Below are 23,875 nucleotides of genomic sequence, written 5' to 3'. Positions count from 1 at the left end.
TCCACACGGACAGTGACCCAGGGCTGGGATTGAACCCGGATCCTCAGCACCGCGAGCAGCAGGGCTAACCCACTGAACCACCGTGCCACCTCTGCCACTCCTTGCAGTTAATCTGCAATGCTGCATCAGAATCCTGTGATTGAGCTGTACATATTTTGTAACTTCGTTCAAAATGTGTATTTTTGGGGGGTTTCCATGCATCGGTGGAGCAGGAAAATGCAAAACATTTGATGGTCAAATGAATTTGTGGCACCAGGTGGTCCGCTTCTGCAGGTGCTATTTTGGCTTTGAAAATGAACCTTGTTGATGTAAAGGAAACCTTACCACGAACCACGTTGATGTTATCTGCGAGGGTATCCCCACCTGGAACACCACTTTGTGGGGGTGTATAGTTTTTGTTTCTTTGGAATGGTCTGAGGAGTCAAGTGAAAATAGCCAGCCCAGTTATCGAGTGACAATAATTAAAAACTGTGGGGGTGATTGTCAGCCCTCACTCTCAGCCCGTGAGAAATGAGGTGCAGGCTCAAAGTCTGGAGAGGAACGCAAAGCGTGATTCTCTCTGGCATGACTGGGATTGCAACTTTCACCCTCCCCACCCTTCCACCGGCGGAGTAACACGAATCGCACCGCCGGAGCCCGGGGCATAATTTTAGTCCATCAGCATGGCATCAGCGAGCACTCGCTCAGGACTTTCCCCATCATGGAACATTCAGCAGCGTCACGCCGGCAGCTCTACACAAACGTGAACCTGGCGGCCTCACTCTGAGGGAGATGTCGGCGGTGAATCTCCAGGTTCTTCACTGCTCCGGGTGCACCAGAGAGGATGCGGGGAACACGGAGAAGTTGAACTCGGGGCCGGTGCTGTGGGGTCAGGCTCTAAATCTCGGGGGGAGGACTCGGGCTTTACCTTCCATTCACTTCGAGTTGCCCCTTGCTCCAAGAGGGTCTGGAAGCCGGCATGTAGGCATTGCCTCCGGTGCCCTCCTTGCTGGGCTTATGCTCAGGCTGCTGTTGAGGGCATGCCCGTCCTTAGCGGGATTTGTAAAGTGTGTGGGAGGAGGTAAAAACCAGGGTCAGTAAAGGGGGCAACTGTGAGCTCCTGAGTCGGGTACCATGAGAGGCTAGACTGCCAGGACAGAGTGGGCGACTCAGGAACAGATGGCATCCCAGCCTCATGAGGAATGAAGACCATCTCAATTTGGGAAGCACAGCTGTGACTAGACCCCCTCACACTCAGGCCGCACTGTGCGGACCAAGGAGTCGTGCTCTATGGAATTTCAATTCCACTTGTCTGTGAAGTTTCTCTCACAGGAATTAGTATGTAGGGCTGTGAAATGGGAGAATGAGGGTGCCCTCTAGGTCCGTACATGTCATGCTAATTGCAAGCTTCACCCTACTCCACTGTGCCTTGCCTGCCACGAGATGCAATCAAGTGCGTGATATGCTATTTCACCCTTCATTGACAAGTCAAGTGTGCCAATAAAATCTAAAGGGCTCAAAGGCAATGCCACTGATGGGAATCCCAAGCTTTGAACTCCAATGCTCTCTCTCTCTGAGAGGTAATGTCACACAGAATACACTGATGTGAACCCCAATGCAAGGCTTCATGGTGAAGTCTCTCATCATTCACCCTCTTACAGGTCATGACAGGGGGCATCCTTGAGGTGCACCGTGCAGATGCAGGCGTGGGTCCCATACATCCACTCAACTGCCATGTCACCTGATGCAAGAATTGGTGGGGGGGGGGGGTGGGGGGGGGAATGCCTCATGACAGGTGGGTAACCTGGGTGAGAGATCACATTGGAGGTGTGAGGGGTGGGTGAGAGGGTGTAGTGAGAGCGTGGAGGTGGCGGACTTACCCTGGCCACGCAAAGACGATCATTCATCTTCTTCCTGCACTGCTGCCGCTCCTGTTCTGGAGTGAGCTGGCATTTACTAATGCAGCAAAAACCTCCCGGGCAGGGGTGGTCACTTTGCTGATGGGCCGCTTCCTGGATTGTAGGTGCAGGATATCCTTCCTCTGCTGCACTCCATCCAAAATTCTGGTCATTCCCTCCGGGAATCTTGGAGCAGGCTTCCTAGCTGCCATCCCTCCAGTGGATCTCGAAGAAGTGCTGGGAAGGCATTTAAATAGAGCTCCCCAGTGATTGCAGTGTTTAAGTTTCCCCGGGGCGAGAGAATCAGCGGGAGGCCACCAAGAACAAGGGATATGGGGGAAAGTGGGATTAGGCTATTGAGTTGGATGATCAGCCATGAACATAATGAAGGGCAGAGCAGGCTCGAAGGGCCGAATGGACTCCTCCTGCTCCTGTTTTCTGTGTTTCTATGTTTCTAAGGGCGCGCTGTGATTCATGTGGAGAAAGGCTTTATTCTTCAAATTCTTCTTTATTCTGTCCTGTATATTATGAAAAGACAAATGCACTCGAACAGGATGACAAAACTCAAAGACCATTAAGTATATGAATCACTAAAACACACACACAGTTAATGATGGACCCCTTGTTCCAAAATATATCTACGATCCCAGGACTCCTTAAGACTTCACTTTTCTCAAATAACATCCACATTAAATAAATCTCTGGGAGGAAACTTTAGGCCGATTTCGCCGTCTGTGGGACTGGCAGAGAAGGGGGCAAATCTAGCAAGAATCGGGAAACGCGAATTTCCCCACTCCTCGCCGATGGCATCGCGAGATCGACTGTGAACCCCATTGTAATAAATGAGAATTTATTTCAATGCACTTAGCAGCCTTTCTCAAAATGCCTGATCCGTTAACTCCACCAACAGAATTACAATTAACTAAACAGGGAATCCACTTAATCAAAAACAAAATTCCATTAGCCCAAGCTTTTTATGATGGTTTAATTGTACCCGTCTCCTAAAACACACACTTGCCTTTCAAACTAGGATCCCTTTAAAAACGTGACTGCAGCTGTCACACACACTATCCCAGGCTTCTAACCCTTCATTGCACCAAATACCTCTAATACAATACAATTCCGACATTCATCACACCTCCACCTGAGATGGCAGACAGAGGCGTTTAACATCTCATCCGCAAGATTGCACCTCCAACAGCCGTGACACTTCAAACATTACTCCATTAGCTGCAAAGTGCTTTATGGTATCCTGTAGTCATGAAAGGCGTTATATAAACACACACTCCTTCTTTTGCTCAATTCCGTGAGCTTGGGCTAATGGAATTTTGTTTTGTGATAGAATTCTTGTTGCGGAAAAACAAAACACATCACTTCTTTCCCATTTGCACAGCTCATTTTTCAAAGTTAATTCAGTTCGAAATGATACAGAAAATAGTAAAGTCTGAGACACGTGCTGAGATTATTGTAGAACAGTTTTCCCAACAAGAAGCAGCCACTATTAAATTGTAACATATCGTCAAAAGAGGTTGAAGCGTTGTAAAATGAAGAGGATTTCATTCTAAATATGTGCATATTATATTTTGGGCATACGGAGAGTTAAGACGGCGTGTAAAATTGGTGATTTAATTTCATATCAGCGCAGTCCATGGAACTTCTGTCCAACAAATGTAATTAATGTTTGCCGCTGAGCTATTTCTTCCCCGTTTGACATATGTCGGAGACTGCCTCTCCTTCTGTGCTGTTGCATGAGGATTTATGATTTTCTCTGCTCATGGTGCCATAGTTACACTGCAGATGAATGTGGCAGGGGATATAGATGGCTGCATTTCCTCAGTCAATCTTCTGACATTTGCATGCCAGATGCGGGACAAGGCTAGCAAAACATGGCAGCGTGTCGTAAGCAGGCGCAGGATCTTAGACACAGTGGCCTGAACACCCCCCTCCCCCCTTTGCAGGGAGCAGAACAAAAAAACAAAAACATCAATCAAAACTGAGTTGAAACATTTCGAAATGACCTTTGGCACGTCGTTTTAACTCACTGGCTTCAGGGGCACCAGAGCAGAGAGATGTTTGAAACTCAAGGGGTGTGAGACTTGTTTTAAGGTTTAAAAAAAAACATCGCCTATCGTCAATTAAGCTGAATGGAACTTATGCGTTGCCTCCTCTGGGTAACCCGGTCTGCTGAGCATAACCAATCCATTTGGTCTCAGTGTTTGAACTTCGCGAATGGTGGTTAAGTACCCATTCAATATCACCATTAAACAGCAATTGATCAAATGCCTTTTGCTTGCATTTAGAGTACAGGTTCTAACTGCATTTAAACACAACGCTTGCTTTTGAAAATAAACCCCACAGAACTACTGAAAAAAATGACAGTCACACTAAATGGCCATTATGTCGCACAGATTTCAGGAATGCTGCTACCTTCTGTCCATTAAGGCCCAAATGAAGAACAGCCACATTCATTTTGCAGGTGATCGATATAGCCTCCGTCAGCAGCAGACAAGGCTGCTCACTGAAATATAGAAAAACAACAGCAATAAGCCAAGGTGCCACCTGAGCCCCATTTAGAACTGCAATCCTGTGTTGACTAATTTGGTTACTCCGGGATGAATGTTATATCATTGATTTGCGACTGGTGCGGAGCTTAAAGCTCATGAAAAGACAAATAGCTTTTTGCATTCCATTCGAAGCACATTGTCCGTCTGCAGAGGTTGCACAGAGGTTGATTTCCGTTTCAATGCCATTTACAAACCAAAACTGTTATTTTTCAGATTTGACACCACTGCACACACTCTGTTGAAACGTGATATTTATACCTGGCTGCCTTGAGTTAGGAAGAAAAATATCCCGACTCCTTGTAACTAATTTGGAGGAATACAATTTCATGCCTTCTGCTGTTCGTGCTGACAACCTTGGCTTTGTGAATAGACCTTGAATTGTGCTTTTTTGCACATGAAGCATCATACACAACACATTCTGGCAAGTACAATGATTGTGCTTTGATCATCATACAACAATATCTGGAAACGTATTGTTACTGAGCCATTTTATGCAGGAATATTGAACTATAATCGAGATTATTCTTTGGGCTTTGTGTGGGGGTGGCTGGGTGTGTGGTACGTGAACAAATGCATTTCCACGTCGAAGGGTTTCCGGGTGTGCAATTGAAATGTTTGCACACCTGGTGATTTCTATTTGTCCCATACTGGGTGCACCCGGGGACATTCAACAGACTTGTCCAAGCCCAGTTATGCAAAGAGTAGTTTGGCCGTTATTTTGTGCACAGGCTGCTGCTATTGGTCCATGTGGTGTAGGTACATACACAGCGCTGTTAGGGAGGGAGTTCCAATATTTTGATTGAGCAGCAGTGAAGGAACGGCGATATATTTCCAAGTCCAGATGTCGAATAACTTGGAGTCGAACCTCCAGATGGTGATTGATTTTGAGGGGAACCTCCAGGTGGTGGTAGTGGTTCCATGTGTCTTCTGCCATTAAGGAGGTTGCAGGTTTGGAAGGTGCTGTCCAAGGAGCCTGGGTGAGCTCCTGCAGTGCATCTTGTAAATGGTACACACGGCCGCCAACGTGCATCGGTGATGGAAGGATTGAATGTTTATGAAAGCGGGCTACTTTGTCCTGGAAGGTGTCGAGCTTCTTGAGTGTTGCTGGAGCTGCACTTACCCAGGCAAGTGGAGAGTATTCCATCACTCCTGAACAAAGAACAAGAACAAAGAAATGTACAGCACAGGAACAGGCCCTTCGGCCCTCCAAGCCTGTGCTGACAATGCTGCCCGACTAAACGACAATCTTCTACACTTCCTGGGTCCGTATCCCTCTATTCCCATCCTATTCATGTATTTGTCAAGATGCCCCTTAAATGTCACTATCGTCCCTGCTTCTACCATCTCCTCCGGTAGCGAGTTTCAGGCACCCACTACCCTCTGCGTAAAAAACTTGCCTCGTACATCTACTCTAAACCTTGCCCCTCTCACCTTAAACCTATGCCCCCTAGTAATTGACCCCTCTACCCTGGGGAAAAGCCTCTGACTATCCACTCTGTCTATGCCCCTCATAATTTTGTAGACCTCTATCAGGTCGCCCCTCAACCTCCGTCGTTCCAGTGAGAACAAACCGAGTTTATTCAACCGCTCCGCATAGCTAATGCCCTCCATACCAGGCAACATTCTGGTAAATCTCTTCTGCACCCTCTCTAAAGCCTCCACATCCTTCTGGTAGTGTGGCGACCAGAATTGAACACTATACTCCAAGTGTGGCCTAACTAAGGTTCTATACAGCTGCAACAAGACATGCCAATTCTTATACTCAATGCCCCGGCCAATGAAGGCAAGCATGCCGTATGCCTTCTTGACTACCTTCTCCACCTGTGTTGCCCCTTTCAGTGACCTGTGGACCTGTACACCTGGATCTCTCGGACTTTCAATACTCTTGAGGGTTCTACCATTCACTGTATATTCCCTACCTGCATTAGACCTTCCAAAATGCATTACCTCACATTTTCATAGAATTATAGAATTTATAGTGCAGAAGGAGGTCATTTGGCCCATCGAGTCTGCACCAGCTCTTGGAAAGAGCACCCTACCCAAGGTCCACACCTCCACCCTATGCCCGTAACCCAGTCACCCCACCCAACACCAAGGGGAATTTTGGACACTAAGGGCAATTTAGCATGGCCAATTCACCTAACCTGCACATCTTTGGACTGTGGGAGGAAACTGGAGCACCCGGAGGAAACCCACGCACACACAGGGAGAATGTGCAGACTCCGCACAGACAGTGACCCAAACCGGGAATCGAACCTGGGACCCTGGAGCTGTGAAGCAATTGTGCTATCCACAATGCTACCGTGCTGCCCATTTATCTGGATTAAACTCCATCTGCCATCTCTCCACCCAAGTCTCCAAACAATCTAAATCCTGCTGTATCCTCTGACAGTCCTCATCGCTATCCGCAATTCCACCAACCTTTGTGTCGTCTGCAAACTTACTAATCAGACCAGTTACATTTTCCTCCAAATCATTTATATATACTACAAACAGCAAAGGTCCCAGCACTGATCCCTGCGGAACACCACTAGTCACAGCCCTCCAATTAGAAAAGCATCCTTCCATTGCTACTCTCTGCCTTCTATGACCTAGCCAGTTCTGTATCCACCTTGCCAGCTCACCCCTGATCCTGTGTGACTTCACCTTTTGTACTAGTCTACCATGAGGGACCTTGTCAAAGGCCTTACTGAAGTCCATATAAACAACATCCACTGCCCTACCTGCATCAATCATCTTTGTGACCTCTTCGAAAAACTCTCTCCAGTTAGTGAGACACGACCTCCCCTTCACAAAACCATGCTGCCTCTCACTAATACGTCCATTTGCTTCCAAATGGGAGTAGATCCTGTCTCGAAGAATTCTCTCCAGTAATTTCCCTACCACTGACGTAAGGCTCACCGGCCAGTAGTTCCCTGGATTATCCTTGCTACCCTTCTGAAACAAAGGAACAACATTGGCTATTCTCCAGTCCTCCGGGACATCACCTGAAGACAGTGAGGATCCAAAGATTTCTGTCAAGGCCTCAGTAATTTCCTTTCTAGCCTCCTTCAGTATTCTGGGGTAGATCCCATTAGCCCTGGGGACTTATCTACCTTAATATTTTTCAAGACGCCCAACACCTTGTCTTTTTGGATCTCAATGTGACCCAGACTATCTACACACCCTTCTCCAGACTCAACATCTACCAATTCCTTCTCTTTGGTGAATACTGATGCAAAGTATTCATTTAGTACCTCGCCGATTTCCTCTGGCTCCACACATAGATTCCCTTGCCTATCCTTCAGTGGGCCAACCCTTTCCCTGGCTACCCTCTTGCTTTTTATGTACATGTAAAACGCTTGGGATTTTCCTTAACCCTATTTGCCAATGACTTTTCGTGACCCCTTCTAACCCTCCTGACTCCTTGCTTAAGTTCCTTCCTACTTTCCTTATATTCCACACAGGCTTCATCTGTTCCCAGCCTTTTAGCCATGACAAATGCCTCCTTTTTCTTTTTGACGAGGCCTACAATATCTCTTGTTATCCAAGGTTCCCGAACATGCCGGTCCTGAATTCCTTTCAATTGACACTTGAAAGCCTCCCACATGTCAGATGTTGATTTGCCCTCAAACATCCGCCCCCAATTTAGGTTCTTCAGTTCCCGCCTAATGTTGTTATAATTAGCCTTCCCCCAATTTAGCACATTCACCCTAGGACCACTCTTATCCTTGTCCACCAGCACTTTCAAACTTACTGAATTGTGGTCACTGTTCCCAAAATGCTCCCCTACTGAAACGTCTACCACCTGGCCGGGCTCATTCCCCAATACCAGGTCCAGTACAGCCCCTTCCCTAGTTGGACTGTCTACATATTGTTTTAAGAAGTCTCCTGGATACTCCTTACAAACTCTGCCCCGTCTAAGCCCCTGGCACTAAGTGAGTCCCAGTCAATATTGGGGAAGTTGAAGTCTCCTATCACAACAACCCTGTTGTTTTTACTCTTTTCCAAAATCTGTCTACCTATCTGCTCCTCTATCTCCCGCTGGCTGTTGGGAGGCCTGTACTAAACCCCCAACATTATGACTGCACCCTTCTTATTCCTGATCTCTACCCATATAGCCTCACTGCCCTCTGAGGTGTCCTCCCGTAGTACAGCTGTGATATTCTCCCTAACCAGTAGCGCAACTCCGCCACCCCTTTTACATCCCCCTCTATCCCGCCTGAAACATCTAAATCCTGGAACGTTTAGCTGCCAATCCTGCCCTTCCCTTAACCAGGTCTCTGTAATGGCAACAACATCATAGTTCCAAGTACTAATCCAAGCTCTAAGTTCATCTGCCTTACCCGTAATACGTCTTGCATTAAAACATATGCACTTCAGGCCACCAGACCCGCTGTGTTCAGCAACTTCACCCTGTCTGCTCTGCCTCAGAGCCATACTGGCCCTATTCCCTAGTTCTCCCTCAATGCTCTCACCTTCTGACCTATTGCTCCCGTGCCCACCCCCCTGCCATACTAGTTTAAATCCTCACGTGTGACACTAACAAACCTCACGGCCAGGATATTTATGCCTCTCCAGTTTAGATGCAACCCGTCCTTATATAGGTCACACCTGCCCCGGAAGAGCACCCAGTGGTCCAGATAACGGAAACCCTCCCTCCTACACCAGCTGTTTAGCCACGTGTTTAGCTGCTCTATCTTCCTATTTCTAGCCTCACTGGCACGTGGGACAGGGAGTAATCCTGAGATTACAACCCTCGAGGTCCTGTCTTTTAACTTTCTGCCTTGCTCCCTGAACTCCTGCTGCAGGACCTCATGCCCCTTCCTGCATATGTCATTAGTACCAATATGTACAACGACCTCTGCCTGTTTGCCCTCCCCCTTCAGATGCCCTCTACCCGTTCGGACACATCCTGGACCCTGGCACCAGGGAGGCAACATGCCATCCTGGAGCCTCTTTCATGTCCACAGAAGCGCCTATCTGTGCCCCTGACTATAGAGTCCCCTATGACTATTGCTCTTCTGCGCTTTGACCCTCCTTTCCGAACATCAGAGCCAGCCATGGTGCCACTGCTCTGGCTGCTGCTGTTTTCCCCTGATAGGCTATTCCCCCCGACAGTATCCAAAGGGGTATACCTGTTCGAGAGGGGGACAACCACAGGGGATTCCTGCACTGACTGCCTGCCCCTTCTGGTGGTCACCCATTTCTTTGCCTGCACCTTGGGTGTGACCACATTTATATAACTGCTATCTATGACGCTTTCTGCCACCTGCATGCTCCTAAGTGCATCCAATTGCCGCTCCAACCGAACCATGCGGTCTGTGAGGAGCTCCAGTTCGGTGCACTTTCTGCAGATGAAGCCATCCGGGACGCTGGAAGCCTCCCGGACCTGCCACATCTCACAGTCAGAGCAATGCACCCCTCTAATTGACATTGCGTCAATTAATTAGTAAATTAAATTTAAAAGTTAAAAAAAAAAAGTTACTGTTAACTATATGTTTCCTAGCACTATACTTCTACTATAAATGTGAAAGCTAAAAACAGTACTCTCCGATCTCAGGCTTAGGTACCCCTCTAAATTATAATTAAGTAATTACGTTTAATTAGTTTACCAGTGCTTAATTTTTATAATTTAGTGTAGATTCCCAACCAGCCACTCAGGTCACAGCTTTTCTGTGATGTCACTTCAGGTTCCCCCCGCCCCACACACACAATTTGAAAAGGTAATAAAAGTAAAAATGAGTAAAAATCACTTACTTACCTTCCGAGGGTCTCATAGAACATAGAACATTACAGCGCCGTACAGGCCCTTCAGCCCTCAATGTTGCGCTGACCTGTGAAACCACTCTAAAGCCCATCTACACTATTCCCTTATCGTCCATATGTCTAGCCAATGACCATTTGAATGCCCTTTGTGTTGACGAGTCCATTACTGTTGCAGGCAGGGCATTCCACGCCCTTACTACTCTCTGAGTAAAGAACCTACCTCTGACATCTGTCTTATATCTATCTCCCCTCAATTTAAAGCTATGTCCCCTCGTGCTAGACATCACCATCCGAGGAAAAAGGCTCTCACTGTCCACCCGTTCCAATCCTCTGATCATCTTGTATGCCTCAATTAAGTCACCTCTTAACCTTCTTCTCTCTAACAAAAACAGCCTCAAGTCCCTCAGCCTTTCCTCATAAGATCTTCGCTCCATACCAGGCAACATTATGGTAAATCTCCTCTGCACCCTTTCCAATGCTTCCACATCCTTCCTATAATGTGCCGACCAGAATTGCACACAATACTCCAAATGCGGCCGCACCAGAGTTTTGTACAGCTGGAACATGACCTCATGGCTCCGAAACTCAATCCCTCTACCAATAAAAGCTAACACACCGTACGCCTTCTTAACAACCCTCTCAACCTGGGTGGCAACTTTCAGGGATCTATGTACATGGACACTGAGATCTCTCTGCTCATCTACACTGCCAAGAATCTTACCATTAGCCCAGTACTCTGTCTTCCTGTTATTCCTTCCAAAATGAATCACCTCACACTTTTCTGCATTAAACTTCATTTGCCACCTCTCAGCCCAGCGCTGCAGCTTATCTATGTCCCTCTGTAATTTGTAACATCCTTCCGCACTGTCCACAACTCCACCGACTTTAGTGCCATCTGCAAATTTACTCACCCATCCTTCTACGCCCTCCTCCAGGTCATTTATAAAAATGACAAACAGCAGTGGCCCCAAAACAGATCCTTGTGGTACACCACTAGTAACTGGACTCCAGTCTGAACATTCCCCATCAACCACCATCCTTTGTCTTCTTCCAGCTAGCCAATTTCTGATCCAAACTGCTAAATCACCCTGAATCCCATGCCTCCATATTTTCTGCAGTAGTCTACCATGGGGAACCTTATCAAACGCTTTACTGAAATCCATATACATCACATCAACTGCTTTACCCACATCCACCTGTTTGGTCACCTTCTCAAAGAACTCAATAAGGTTTGTGAGGCATGACCGACCCTTCACAAAACCGTGTTGACTATCTCTAATCAAATTATTCCTTTCCAGATGATTATACATCCTATCTCTTATAAACCGTTCCAAGATTTTGCCCACAACAGAAGTAAGGCTCACTGGTCTATAGTTCCCGGGGTTGTCTCTACTCCCCTTCTTGAAAAAGGGAACAACATTTTTGCTATCCTCCAGTCTTCTGGCACTATTCCTGTAGACAAAGATGACTTAAAGATCAAGGCCAAAGGCTCAGCAATCTCCTCCCTAGCTTCCCATAGAATCCTAGGATAAATCTCATCCAGCCCAGGGGACTTATCTATTTTCACACTTTCCAGAATTGCTAACACCTCCTCCTTTTGAACCTCAAGCCCTTCTAGTCTAGTAGCCTGAATCTCAGTATTCTCCTCTTGTCTTTTTCCTGTGTGAATACTGACGGAAAAATATTCATTTAGCACCTCTCCTATCTCCTCGGACTCCAAGCACAACTTCCACTACTGTCCTTGACTGGCCCTACTCTTACCCTAGTCATTCTTTTATTCCTGACATATCTATAGAAAGCTTTAGGGTTATCCTTGATCCTACCTGCCAAAGACTTCTCATGTCCCTTCCTGACTCTTCTTAGCTCTCTGTTTAGGTCCTTCCTAGCTAACTTGTAACTCTCGAGCCCCCTAACTGAACCTTCATGTCTCATCTTTACATAAGCCTCCTTCTTCCTCTTGACAAGTGTTTTGACTGCTTTAGTAAACGACGGTTCCCTCGCTCGACCACTTCCTCCCTGCCTGACAGGTACATACTTATCAAGGACACGCAGTAGCTGTTCCTTGAACAAGCTCCACATTTCCATCGTGCCCATCCCCTGGAGTTTTCCTCTCCATCCGATGCATCCTAAGTCTTGCCTCATCGCACCATAATTGCCTTTCCCCCAGATATGGGCAGCACGGTAGCCTTGTGGATAGCACAATTGCTTCACAGCTCCAGGGTCCCAGGTTCGATTCCGGCTTGGGTCTCTGTCTGTGCGGAGTCTGTACATCCTCCCCGTGTGTGTGTGGGTTTCCTCCGGGTGCTCCGGTTTCCTCCCACAGTCCAAAGATGTGCAGGTTAGGTGGATTGGTCATGATAAATTGCCCTTAGTGTCCAAAATTGCCCTTAGTGTTGGGTGGGGTTACTGGGTTATGGGGATAGGGTGGAGGTGCTGAACTTGGGTAGGGTGCTCTTTCCAAGAGCCGGTGCAGACTCGATGGGCCGAATGGCCTCCTTCTGCACTGTAAATTCTATGATTATATAACTCTTGCCCTGCGTTATATACCTATCCCTTTCCATCACTAAAGTAAACGTAATCGAATTGTGGTCACTATCACCAAAGTACTCACCTACCTCCAAATCTAACACCTGTCCTGGTTCATTACCCAGTACCAAATCCAATACGGCCTCGCCTCTCGTTGGCCTATCTACATACTGTGTCAGGAAACCCTCCTGCACACATTGGACAAATACGGACCCATCTAAAGTACTCGAACTATAGCGTCCCAGTCAATATTTGGAAAGTTAAAGTCCCCCATAGCAACTACCCTGTTGCTTTCGCTCCTATCCGGAATCATCTTTGCAATCCTTTCCTCTACATCTCTGGAACTTTTCGGAGACCTATAGAAAACCCCTAACAGGGTGACCTCTCCTTTCCTGTTTCTAACCTTAGGCCATACTACCTCAGTAGACGAGTCCTCATCAAATGTCATTCCTGCCACCGTAATACTGTCCTTATCTAACAATGCTACCCCTCCCCCTCTTTTACCACCTTCCCTGAGCTTACTGTAATATCTTTTTTTCAAAATTAAATATGTTTATTCAAAGTTTTTCCTCCAAAAATTTTCAACCAATTAAACCCCCCCTCCATAACAGGAAAGAGAAAGAGAAAAGAACAGAACAAAACATAAAGATATCAATCAAACATACTACAGACCTTATACAATGGATTTCTCCCACACATAATAACCCTCCCATATGCTTTTTACAAGTACCCCTCGGGAAAAAAAAACTCCCCCACCCGCCCAACTACCCCCTCCCCGAAAGAGACACCCCCTCCCCTCCCCTTCCCCCCTCCCTCCCTGGGTTGCTGCTGCTGCTGACCGACCTCATTCTAACGCTCCACGAGATAGTCTAGGAACGGTTGCCACCGCCTGAGGAACCCCTGCGCAGACCCTCTCAAGGCAAACTTTATCCTCTCCAGCTTAATGAACCCTGCCACGTCATTTATCCAGGCTTCCACACTGGGGGGCTTCACGTCCTTCCACATGAGCAAGATCCTCCGCAGGGCTACCAGGGACGCAAAGGCCAGAATTCCGGCCTCTTTCGCCTCCTGCACTCGCGGCTCGTCCGCCACTCCAAATAATGCCAGCCCCCAACTTGGCTTGACCTGGACTTTCACCACCTTGGACTTAGTCTTCGCGAAACCCCTCCAGAACCCATCCAGTGCCGGGCACGACCAGAACATGTGGGCATGGTTTGCCGGTCTTCCCGAGCCCCTCCCGCATCTGTCCTCCATCCCAAAGAACCTACTCAGCCTCGCCCCTGTCATATGCGCTCTGTGAATGACCTTAAACTGTATCAGGCTGAGCCTGGCACATGAGGAAGAGGAATTAACCCTACTCAGGGCATCAGCCCACAGACCCTCTTCAATCTCCTCCCCCAGCTCCTCCTCCCATTTACCCTTCAGCTCCTCTACCGAAGCCTCCCCCTCTTCTTTCATCTCCTGATATATCGCCGAAACCTTGCCTTCTCCGACCCATACACCCGAAATCACCCTGTCCTGGATCCGCTGTGCCGGGAGCGACGGGAATTCCCTCACCTGCTGCCTCACAAACGCCCTCACTTGCATGTACCGGAACACATTTCCCGGGGGTAACCCAAACTTCTCCTCCAGCGCCATAGGCTCGCAAACGTCCCATCGATGAACAGTTCCCCCATCTTTCTGATCCCTGCCCGATGCCAGCTCCGAAACCCCCCGTCCATCCATCCTGGGACGAACCGATGGTTCTCCCGGATCGGGGACCACACCGAGGCTCTCATCTCACCCCTGTGTCGTCTCCACTGCCCCCAGATCTTTAGCATTGCCGCCACCACCGGACTCGTGGTGTACCTTGTCGGCGAGAGCGGCAGCGGTGCCGTTACCAGCGCCCTCAGGCTCGTTCCTTTGCAGGACGCCATCTCCAGCCTCTTCCATGCCTCCCCCTCTCCCTCTATTACCCACTTACAGATCATCGCCACATTGGCTGCCCAATAATAGCCACCCAGATTCGGCAACGCCAGCCCTCCCCTGTCCCTACTATGCTCCAGAAACCCCCTCCTTACCCCCGGGGTCTTGTTTGCCCACACAAAACCCATGATGCTCCTACCTACCCGCTTAAAAAAGGCCTTGGTAATCATAATAGGAAGGCACTGGAAAACAAAAAGAAACCTCGTGAGGACCATCATTTTAATCACCTGTACCCTGCCCGCTAGCGAGAGTGGCAACACATCCCATCTTTTAAAGTCCTCCTCCATCTGCTCCACCAGCCGCGTCAAATTAAGTTTGTGCAGGGCCCCCCCCAGCTCCTAGCTACCTGGATCCCCAAGTACCGAAAGCTCCTTTCCGCCCTCCTCACCGGTAGGTCGTCTATCCCTCTTCCCTGGTCCCCTGGATGCACCACAAAGAGCTCACTTTTTCCTACATTGAGCTTATAGCCCGAAAAATCCCCAAACTCCCTTAGAATCTGCATGACCTCCACCATCCCCTCCACTGGATCCGCCACATACAGCAACAGGTCGTCTGCATACAGCGACACTCGATTCTCCTCTCCCCCTCAGACCACCCCCCTCCATTTCCTGGACTCCCTTAATGCCATGGCCAAAGGCTCAATTGCCAATACAAACAACAGGGCGGACAAGGGGAACCCCTGCCTCGTCCCTCGATACATCCGAAAATACTCCGACCTCCGCCAATTCGTAGCCACACTCGCCACCGGGGCTCTATATAGGAGCTTAACCCAACTGATAAACCCCTCCCCAAACCCAAACCTCCGCAACACTTTCCAAACATACTCCCACTCCACCCGGTCGAAGGCCTTCTCCGCGTCCATAGCTGCCACAACCTCCGCCTCACCCTCCACCGAGGGCATCATAATCACATTGAGGAGCCTCCGCACATTAGTATTTAGCTGCCTGCCCTTTACAAATCCTGTCTGGTCCTCCTGAATCACCCCCGGGACACAGTCCTCAATTCTCGTAGCCAGCACTTTTGCTAGCAACTTAGCATCCACATTGAGGAGCGAGATCGGTCTATACGACCCACATTGCATTGGGTCCTTGACCCGCTTCAGGATCAGAGAGATCAGTGCCCCGGACATTGTCGGGGGCAGGGTCCCCCCTCCCCCCCCCCCTCCCTCGCCTCATTGAACTTCCTCACTATCAACGGGGCTAACAGGTCCGCATACTTCCTGCAAAACTCAACCGGGAACCTATCTGGCCCCGGGGCCTTCCCCGCCTGCATGCTCCCCAATCCTTTAACCAGCTCCTCCAACCCAATTGGCGCCCCCAAGCCAGCCACCTCCTGCTCCTCCACCCTCGGGAACCTCAGTTGATCTAGAAATCGTTACATCCCCTCTTCCCCCGCTGGGGGCTGAGATCTGTACAGCTCCTCATAAAAGTCCTTAAATGCCTCATTTACTTTCACCGCACTCTGCACCGTAGTTCCCCTGCTATCCTTAACTCCACCTATCTCCCTCGCTGCCATCCTCTTACGAAGCTGGTGTGCCAGCATCCGGCTCGCCTTCTCCCCATGCTCGTACGTCGCCCCCTGTGCTTTGCTCCACTGTGCCTCTGCCTTCCCTGTGGTCAACAGGTCGAACTCCGTCTGGAGGCTTCGCCGCTCCCTAAGTAGTCCCTCCTCTGGGGCCTCTGCATATCTCCTGTCTACCCTTAGGATCTCCCTCACTAACCTCTCCCTTTCCCTGCCCTCTCTCTTCTCCCTGTGAGCCCTGATGGAGATGAACTCTCCCCTGACCACCGCCTTCAACGCCTCCCATACTACCCCCACCTGCACCTCCCCATTGTCGTTGGCCTCCAAATACCTTTCAATGCACCCCCGCACCCTCCCGCACACCTCCTCATCCGCCAGTAATCCCACATCCAGATGCCACAGCGGGCGTTGGTCCCTCTCCTCTCCTAACTCCAGCTCCACCCAGTGCGGGACGTGGTCTGAGATGGCTCTGGCCGAGTACTCCGTTCCCTCCACTTTCGGGATCAGCGCCCTACTCAAAACAAAAAAATCTATCCGGGAGTAGGCTCTGTGTACGGGAGAGAAAAAAGAAAATTCCCTGGCCAGGGGCCTAGCAAACCTCCATGGGTCTACTCCCCCCATCTGGTCCATAAACCCCCTAAGCACCTTGGACGCAGCCGGCCTCTTCCCCGTCCTAGATCTGGAGCGATCTAATGCTGGGTCCAACACCGTGTTGAAATCCCCACCCATTATCAAGCTTCCTGCCTCCAGATCCGGAATCCGCCCCAACATGCACTTCATAAATCCAGCATCATCCCAGTTTGGGGCGTATACATTTACCAATACCACCCACGCCCCCTGCAACCTACCGCTCACCATCACATATCGACCTCTATTGTCTACTACAATATTCTTGGCCTCAAACGACACCCGCTTCCCCACCAGTATTGCCACCCCTCTGTTCTTCGCTTCCAGCCCCGAATGGAATATCTGTCCTACCCATCCCTTTCTTAACCTGACCTGGTCTGCCACCTTCAGATGCGTCTCCTGAAGCATGATCACGTCTGCCTTCAGCCCCTTTAAGTGCGCGAACACTTGGGCCCTCTTAACCGGCCCATTCATGCCCCTCACATTCCATGTTATCAGCCGAATTGGGGGGCTCCCACCCCCCTCCCCCCCACCGACTAGCCATCTCCTTTTCTAGGCCAGTCCCGTGCCCGCGCCACCCGCACTCTCCAGTCCCCCAGGCGGGGGGCCCCGCCCCGACCACCTCCTCTGTTTCCAGTTCCCCATCGGCCAATGCAGCAGCAACCCTATTCCCCCCCCCCTCTCCCCCCCTCCCCCGCCACCCGCTAGATCTGTATCTAGTTCTTTTGCTCCCCCCATAACACTCCCGTAAGTCAGCTGACTCCTGCTGACCCCGGCCTCCCCCGCCATCCCATTGACCCCCCCCCGTGTGGAATCCCCCCTCCCCAGCAATCAGTGTGCGCTCCTCCACACCCCCCCCTCCTCTATCCTTCCCTAGCGCGGGAAAAAGCCCGTGCTTTCCTGAGCCGGCCCCGCCCCCTCTGGCGTCGCTCCTGTTGCGGCATTATCTCAATTGCCCCATCCCCGGGCCTCCCCTCCCTCCAGCACCAGCGCCCACATTCTCTCACAGTCTCCCCATCAGATCTCTTCCGCCATCCCCATCCATCACCCAACTCGTAGAACATTCCCTACGCATAGTTAAACCCCTGTATACAACCGACATCCCCCCCACAACCACAAACCCTCAGTCTGAGTCCAACTTTTCAGTTTGTATAAAGGTCCAAGCCTCCTCAGGCGTTTCGAAGTAGTGGTGTCAATCCTGAAACGTGACCCACAATCGCGCTGGCTGTAGCATTCCGAACCTCACCCCTTCCGATGGAGCACCGCCTTGGCCCGATTAAAACCAGCTCTCTTCTTTGCCACCTCCGCACTCCAGTCCTGGTAGATTCGGATCTCCGTATTCTCCCACCTGCTGCTCCGCTCTTTCTTGGCCCATCTCAAGATACACTCTCTATCCACGAGACGGTGAAACCTCACCACTACCGCCCTTGGCGGCTCGTTGGCCTTGGGTCTCCTCGCCAGGACCCGGTGAGCCCCTTCTAGCTCCAGGGGACTCGGAAAGGCCCCCGCTCCCATCAGCGAGTTGAGCATCGTGCTCACATATGCCCCGGCATCGGCCCCCTCCACCCCTTCAGGGAGACCCAGAATCTGAAGATTCTTCCTCCTCGACCTGTTCTCCAGGTCCTCGAATCTTTCCGCCCACCTCTTATGCAGCGCCTCGTGTGCCTCCATCTTCACCGCCAGGCCCAAGATCTCATCCTCGTTCTCCGTGGTTTTTTCCCGTACCTCCTGGATCGCCGCCCCTTGGGCCTTCTGGGTCTCCATTAACCCCTCGATCGCCGTCAGCATTGGCGCCAGCACCTCTTTCTTCAGCTCCTCAAAGCAGCGCCTGAGAAACTCCTGCTACTCCTGCCCCCATGCCGCTTGATCTCCGCCCGCCGCCATCTTGTTTTTTCTCCCTCGCACTTTTTGCTGCTCCAAAAACGCTTTTTTGACCGCTCCGCTCCTGGTCCAATCCATATACTATGGTGGCTGGACCTTGCTATCACCTTCCCACACTGGAAGTCATCAAAAAATTTCCGTTGGGGCTCCTCTGGAGAGCCCAAAAGTCCGTTTTAGCGGGAGCCGCTGAATGTGCGGCTTAGCTCCGCATAGCCGCAACCGGAAGTGACCCTTACTGAAATATCTAAACCCCGGCACCTGCAACAACCATTCCTAACCCTGCTCTATCCATGTCTCCGAAATGGCCACAACATCCCAGGTACCAACCCATGCCGCAAGTTCACCCACCTTATTCTGGATGCTCCTGGCATTGAAGACACACTTTAAACCACCTTCCTGCTGCCGGTACACTCCTGCAACTTTGAAACCTTACTCATGACCTCACTACTCTCAACCTCCTGTATACTGGAGCTACAATTCAGGTTCCCAAGCCCCTGCTGAACTAGTTGAAACCCTCCCGAAGAGCATTAGCAAATTTCCCCCAGGATATTGGTACCCCTCTGGTCCAAGTGTAGACCATCCCGTTTGTAGAGGTCCTACCGACCCCAGAATGAGCCCCAATTATCCAGAAGTCTGAAACCCTCCCTTCTGCACCATCCCTGCAGCCACGCGTTCAACTCCTCTCTCTCCCTATTCCTCGTCTCGCTATCGCGTGGCACAGGTAACAACCCAGAGATAATAACTCTGTTTGTCCTAGATCTAAGTTTCCACCCTAGCTCCCTGAGTTCCTGCCTTACATCCCTATCCCTTTTCCTACCTATGTCATTGGTACCTATGTGGACCACGACTTGGGGCTGCTCCCCCTCCCCCTTAAGGATCCCAAAAACACGATCTGAGACATCACGCACCCTGGCACCTGCGAGGCAACACACCAACCGCGAGTCTCTCTCGTTCCCACAGAATCTCCTATCTATCCCCCTAACTATGGAGTCTCCAATGATTAATGCTCCACTCCTCTCCCCCCTTCCCTTCTGAGCAACAGGGACAGACTCTGTGCCAGAGACCTGTACCCCCTGGCTTACCCCTGGTAAGTCCCCCCCCCCCAACAGTATCCAAAGCAGTATACTTGTTACTAAGGGGAATGACCACAGGGGATCCCTGTACTGACTGCTTCCTCCCAGCCCCTCTCACCCTCACCCATCTATCTTTATTCTTCGGAGTAACTACATCCCTGAAGCTTCTATCTATGACCACCTCTGCCTCCCAAATGATCCGAAGTTCATCCAACTCCAGCCCCAGTTCCCTAACGCGGTTTCTGAGGAGCTGGAGATGGGTGCACTTCCCACAGATGAAATCAGCAGGGACACTGACGGCGTCCCTCACCTCAAACATTCTGCAGGAGGAACATTGCACTACCTTCCCTTCCATCCCCTCCAGACAGAAAAAAAGAAAAAGAAGGAAAGAGCTTACCTGTTATTTACTCCCCTTCTCAGCAAGCACTCACTCAGCAACCTCTGTGCCCCGCACGTTAACACCTGAGGGAAAATAAAAGAAAAACTACTTACCAGTCACCAGCCAATCCCTTACCTGCAGGCTGTGATGTCACGGTTCAACTTTTTTAAACTTCTACCTGCCCTCGAGCCTTCCTCTTGATCTTTACAGCGGTTGGGTTTTTTGGGGTTAGAGGAGGGGGTAGAGAGGGAAACACTGAAGAGGTGTTTCGGGTTTAAGTGTCACTTGACAACAGCTCCTCCACAAACCACCTTCAAGTTAGGGTGAGCACACGGACATATGCAAATGTCCCCTGCAACAGCCAATCAGCAGCTCTGCTCTACTGCCCTCTGCTGGTCTCAGATGGTCTCTGGTTCTCTCCTTGCTGATTAAAAGTTACAGGCCAGAAGAAAGAGAGAGAACAAATTAATATGGAAAAAGCACCTTCTCCCACTCTGCACTGAATTACCTCACTGCACCAAATTACCAAGTTCCAAATTCCCACTCTGGATGTGCCTCACTCAGGCTGTGTCTCTTTGACCAGTGCAACGCTTACTGAGTGCGCTTTCTGTCTGACTTCAGCTGACCAGGATGGCTCACACTACTTAAACTTCAAAGAGAAGAATACAATGTGTACCTTTGTGCCCCTAAACAGGCCTCAGGTGACTGCCTGATAACTGCCTCTCAGCAATTCGGGTTTGTGCCTTGTGCCTGACTTGTGCCTTGTAGATGGTGGGCAGACTTTGGGGAGTCAGGAGGTGAGTTACTCGTGATAGGATTCTACCCACTATTGTACTCACAGTACATATATTGCTAGTTTAATTCTATTTCTGGTCAAAGATTACCCCAGAATGGTGATAGTGGGGTATTCAGCAATGGAAATGTCATTAAGTGTCAAAGGGAGATGGTTACATTCCCTCTTGTGGGAGAGGATCATTGCCTGGGTACATGTGTGGGGTGTGAATGTTACTTGCCTGATCCTGGATATTGTCCAGGTCTTTCTGCAGATGGGTACGAACTGCTTCAGTATCAGAGGAGCTGCAGATGGTTGGGGCCTAGGACACGATCCTGAGGAACACCTGCAGTCATGTCATGGAACTGAGATGATTGACCTCCAACCACGATAACCATCTTGTGTCAGGTATGACTCCAACCAGCAGAGGGTTTTCCTTATGACTCTAGACTTTGTTGGTGCCGCGTTCAGTCAAATGCTGCCTTGATGTCCAGGGCAATCACTCTCACCTCACCTCTGCAATTCAGCACTTCTGTCTGTGTTTGAACCGAGGCTGGAATGAGGTCAGGAGCTGAGTGACCCTGGCGGAACCCAAACTGAGCGTCCGTGAGCAGGTTATTGCTGAGTAAGTACCGCTTGATAGCACTGTTGATGACTCCTTCCATCACTTTGCTGATGATCGAAAATAGACTGATCGAGCGGTGATTGGTCGAGTTGGATTTGTCCTGTTTCTCATCTGCAGGACACACCTGGGCAATTTTCCCCATTGCCGGGTTGATGCCGTGTTGCAGCTGTACTGGAACAGCTTGGCTAGGGGCACGGAGAGTTCTGGAGCACAAGGAGTCAGGGCTGTTGCTGACATACTGGGCGAAATTCTCCCCAAACGGCGCGATGTCCGCCGACTGGCGCCCAAAATGGCGCCAATCAGACGGGCATTGCGCCGCCCCAAAGGTGCGGAATGCTCCGCATCTTTGGGGGCCGAGCCCCAACATTGAGGGGCTAGGTCGGCGCCGGAGGGATTTCCGCCCCGCCAGCTGGCGGAAACGGCCTTTGTTGCCCCGCCAGCTGGCGCGGAAATGACATCTCGGGGCGGCGCATGCGCGGGAGCGTCAGCGGCCGCTGACAGTTTCCCGCGCATGCGCAGTGGGTTGAGTCTCTTCCGCCTCCGCCATGGTGGAGACCGTGGCGGAGGCGGAAGGGAAAGAGTGCCCCCACGGCACAGGCCCGCCCGCGGATCGGTGGGCCCCGATCACGGGCCAGGCCACTGTGGGGGCACCCACAGATCGTCAGATCGCCCCGAGCCCCCCCCCCCAGGACCCCGGAGCCCGCCCACGCCGCCTTGTCCCGCCGGTAAATAGGTACTCTAATTTATGCCGGCGGGACAGGCAATTTAGCGGTGGGACTTCGGCCCAACCGGGCCGGAGAATCGAGCGGGGGGGCCCGCCAACCGACGCGGCCTGATTCCTGCCCCTGCCGAATATCCGGTACCGGAGACTTCGGCAACCGGCGGGGGCGGGATTCACGGCGGCCAACGGCCATTCTCGACCCATTGTTGCGAATGCTTCACCCCTGTCTTTTGCACTGATGTACTTGGCTCCCTCGTGATTGAGGATAGCGACATTTGTGGAGCCTCCTCCTCCAGTGAGTTGTTTAATTGTCCACCGCCATCCACGGCTGGATGTGGCAGGGCTGCAGAGCTTAGATCTGATCCGTTGACCAATGTATTTTCTTAGCTCCCACCCGAAGGATAAATACCCATTGGTCCTGACTTCACATAGCAGCACAGTGGGTGTACCTACACTACACGGACCGCAGCGGTTCAAGAAGGCAGCTCACCACCACCTTCTCAAGGGTAATTAGGGATGGGCAGTAAATGCTGGCCGAGCCAGCGAAACCCACATCCCATAAATTAATTTTTTTTAAATGAGACTGGGGGCTCACGTGAGAAATTATGGGCACAGGGAAGAAATATTTAAAAAATAACCAAGGCTGTTCAAGGTCAGTTATCCCTCATTAACAAAGGTCAGAATATTTATCTAAAGTTCAATATGGTTGTGACAAATAGAAATGTTCAAACGTTCGATGAATGTTCATGTATTTCCAATGATTTTGTTGCAAGCAGTGTTTCTGCCATACTCCAAATTAAGTGGCAGGAACTCCTCATAGAATCAGGGGCACACTGTCCTCATAAACCTTTCGACTACACACCATATTGTTACCCTTCCCAACCCTACCTCATCCATGATTTGGTTAGCTCCAGGCTCACGAATTCCACCATTCTCGTTGTTTCCAAACCCCGACATGGTGTAAATTCCCCTCTACCAGCGTAACCTCCTCCAGGCCTACAGACGTCTGAGAATTCGACATTCCACCCAGTCTGCCCTCCTCTGCAGCCCCATCTTCTGCCACCCCACCATGTCCAGGCCTGAAACTCTGGAATTCCTTCCCCAAACCTCCCCGCCTCTCGGACTGCCTTTCCTCCTTCCACCAGCCCCCTGAAACACATCTCTCTCACCAGGATTCAGTCACCCGTCTTCATGTCTCCTCCCCTGGCTCAGCATAAACTATTGGCCTGATTGAGTTTATTCTGCACAGAGTCTCCTTGGGGACGGCCAAATTAATTGTACCAAATATCCAAATAGATTTTTTTTAAATTGGAAAGGAACTGAGTGCAAAAAAAGATCAGCATGTGATAAATTCTGATGGTAATGTGTCCCAAGAACCATCTATTTTAGTCTTCTGGGGCCCAGTGTTGCGACTCTAATTTTGAGACGAACAGGTAGAAAACCTGTAATGTTTTCTCCCCGTTTCAAGTCATGTGAAGCCCCTGATTAACAAAATCTAATTATCACTGTTTACATATTAACAGTTAAAATTGTAAACAGTGCAGTTTATAGGCCAACACGGCAATGGAGCTGTCATTACTCAGGCGTCAGGAACAA

The sequence above is a fragment of the Scyliorhinus torazame genome, chromosome 17 (genome assembly GCF_047496885.1).
Source record: "Scyliorhinus torazame isolate Kashiwa2021f chromosome 17, sScyTor2.1, whole genome shotgun sequence".
Lineage (NCBI taxonomy): Eukaryota > Metazoa > Chordata > Chondrichthyes > Carcharhiniformes > Scyliorhinidae > Scyliorhinus > Scyliorhinus torazame.
Note: the sequence above shows the minus strand (reverse complement) of the source record.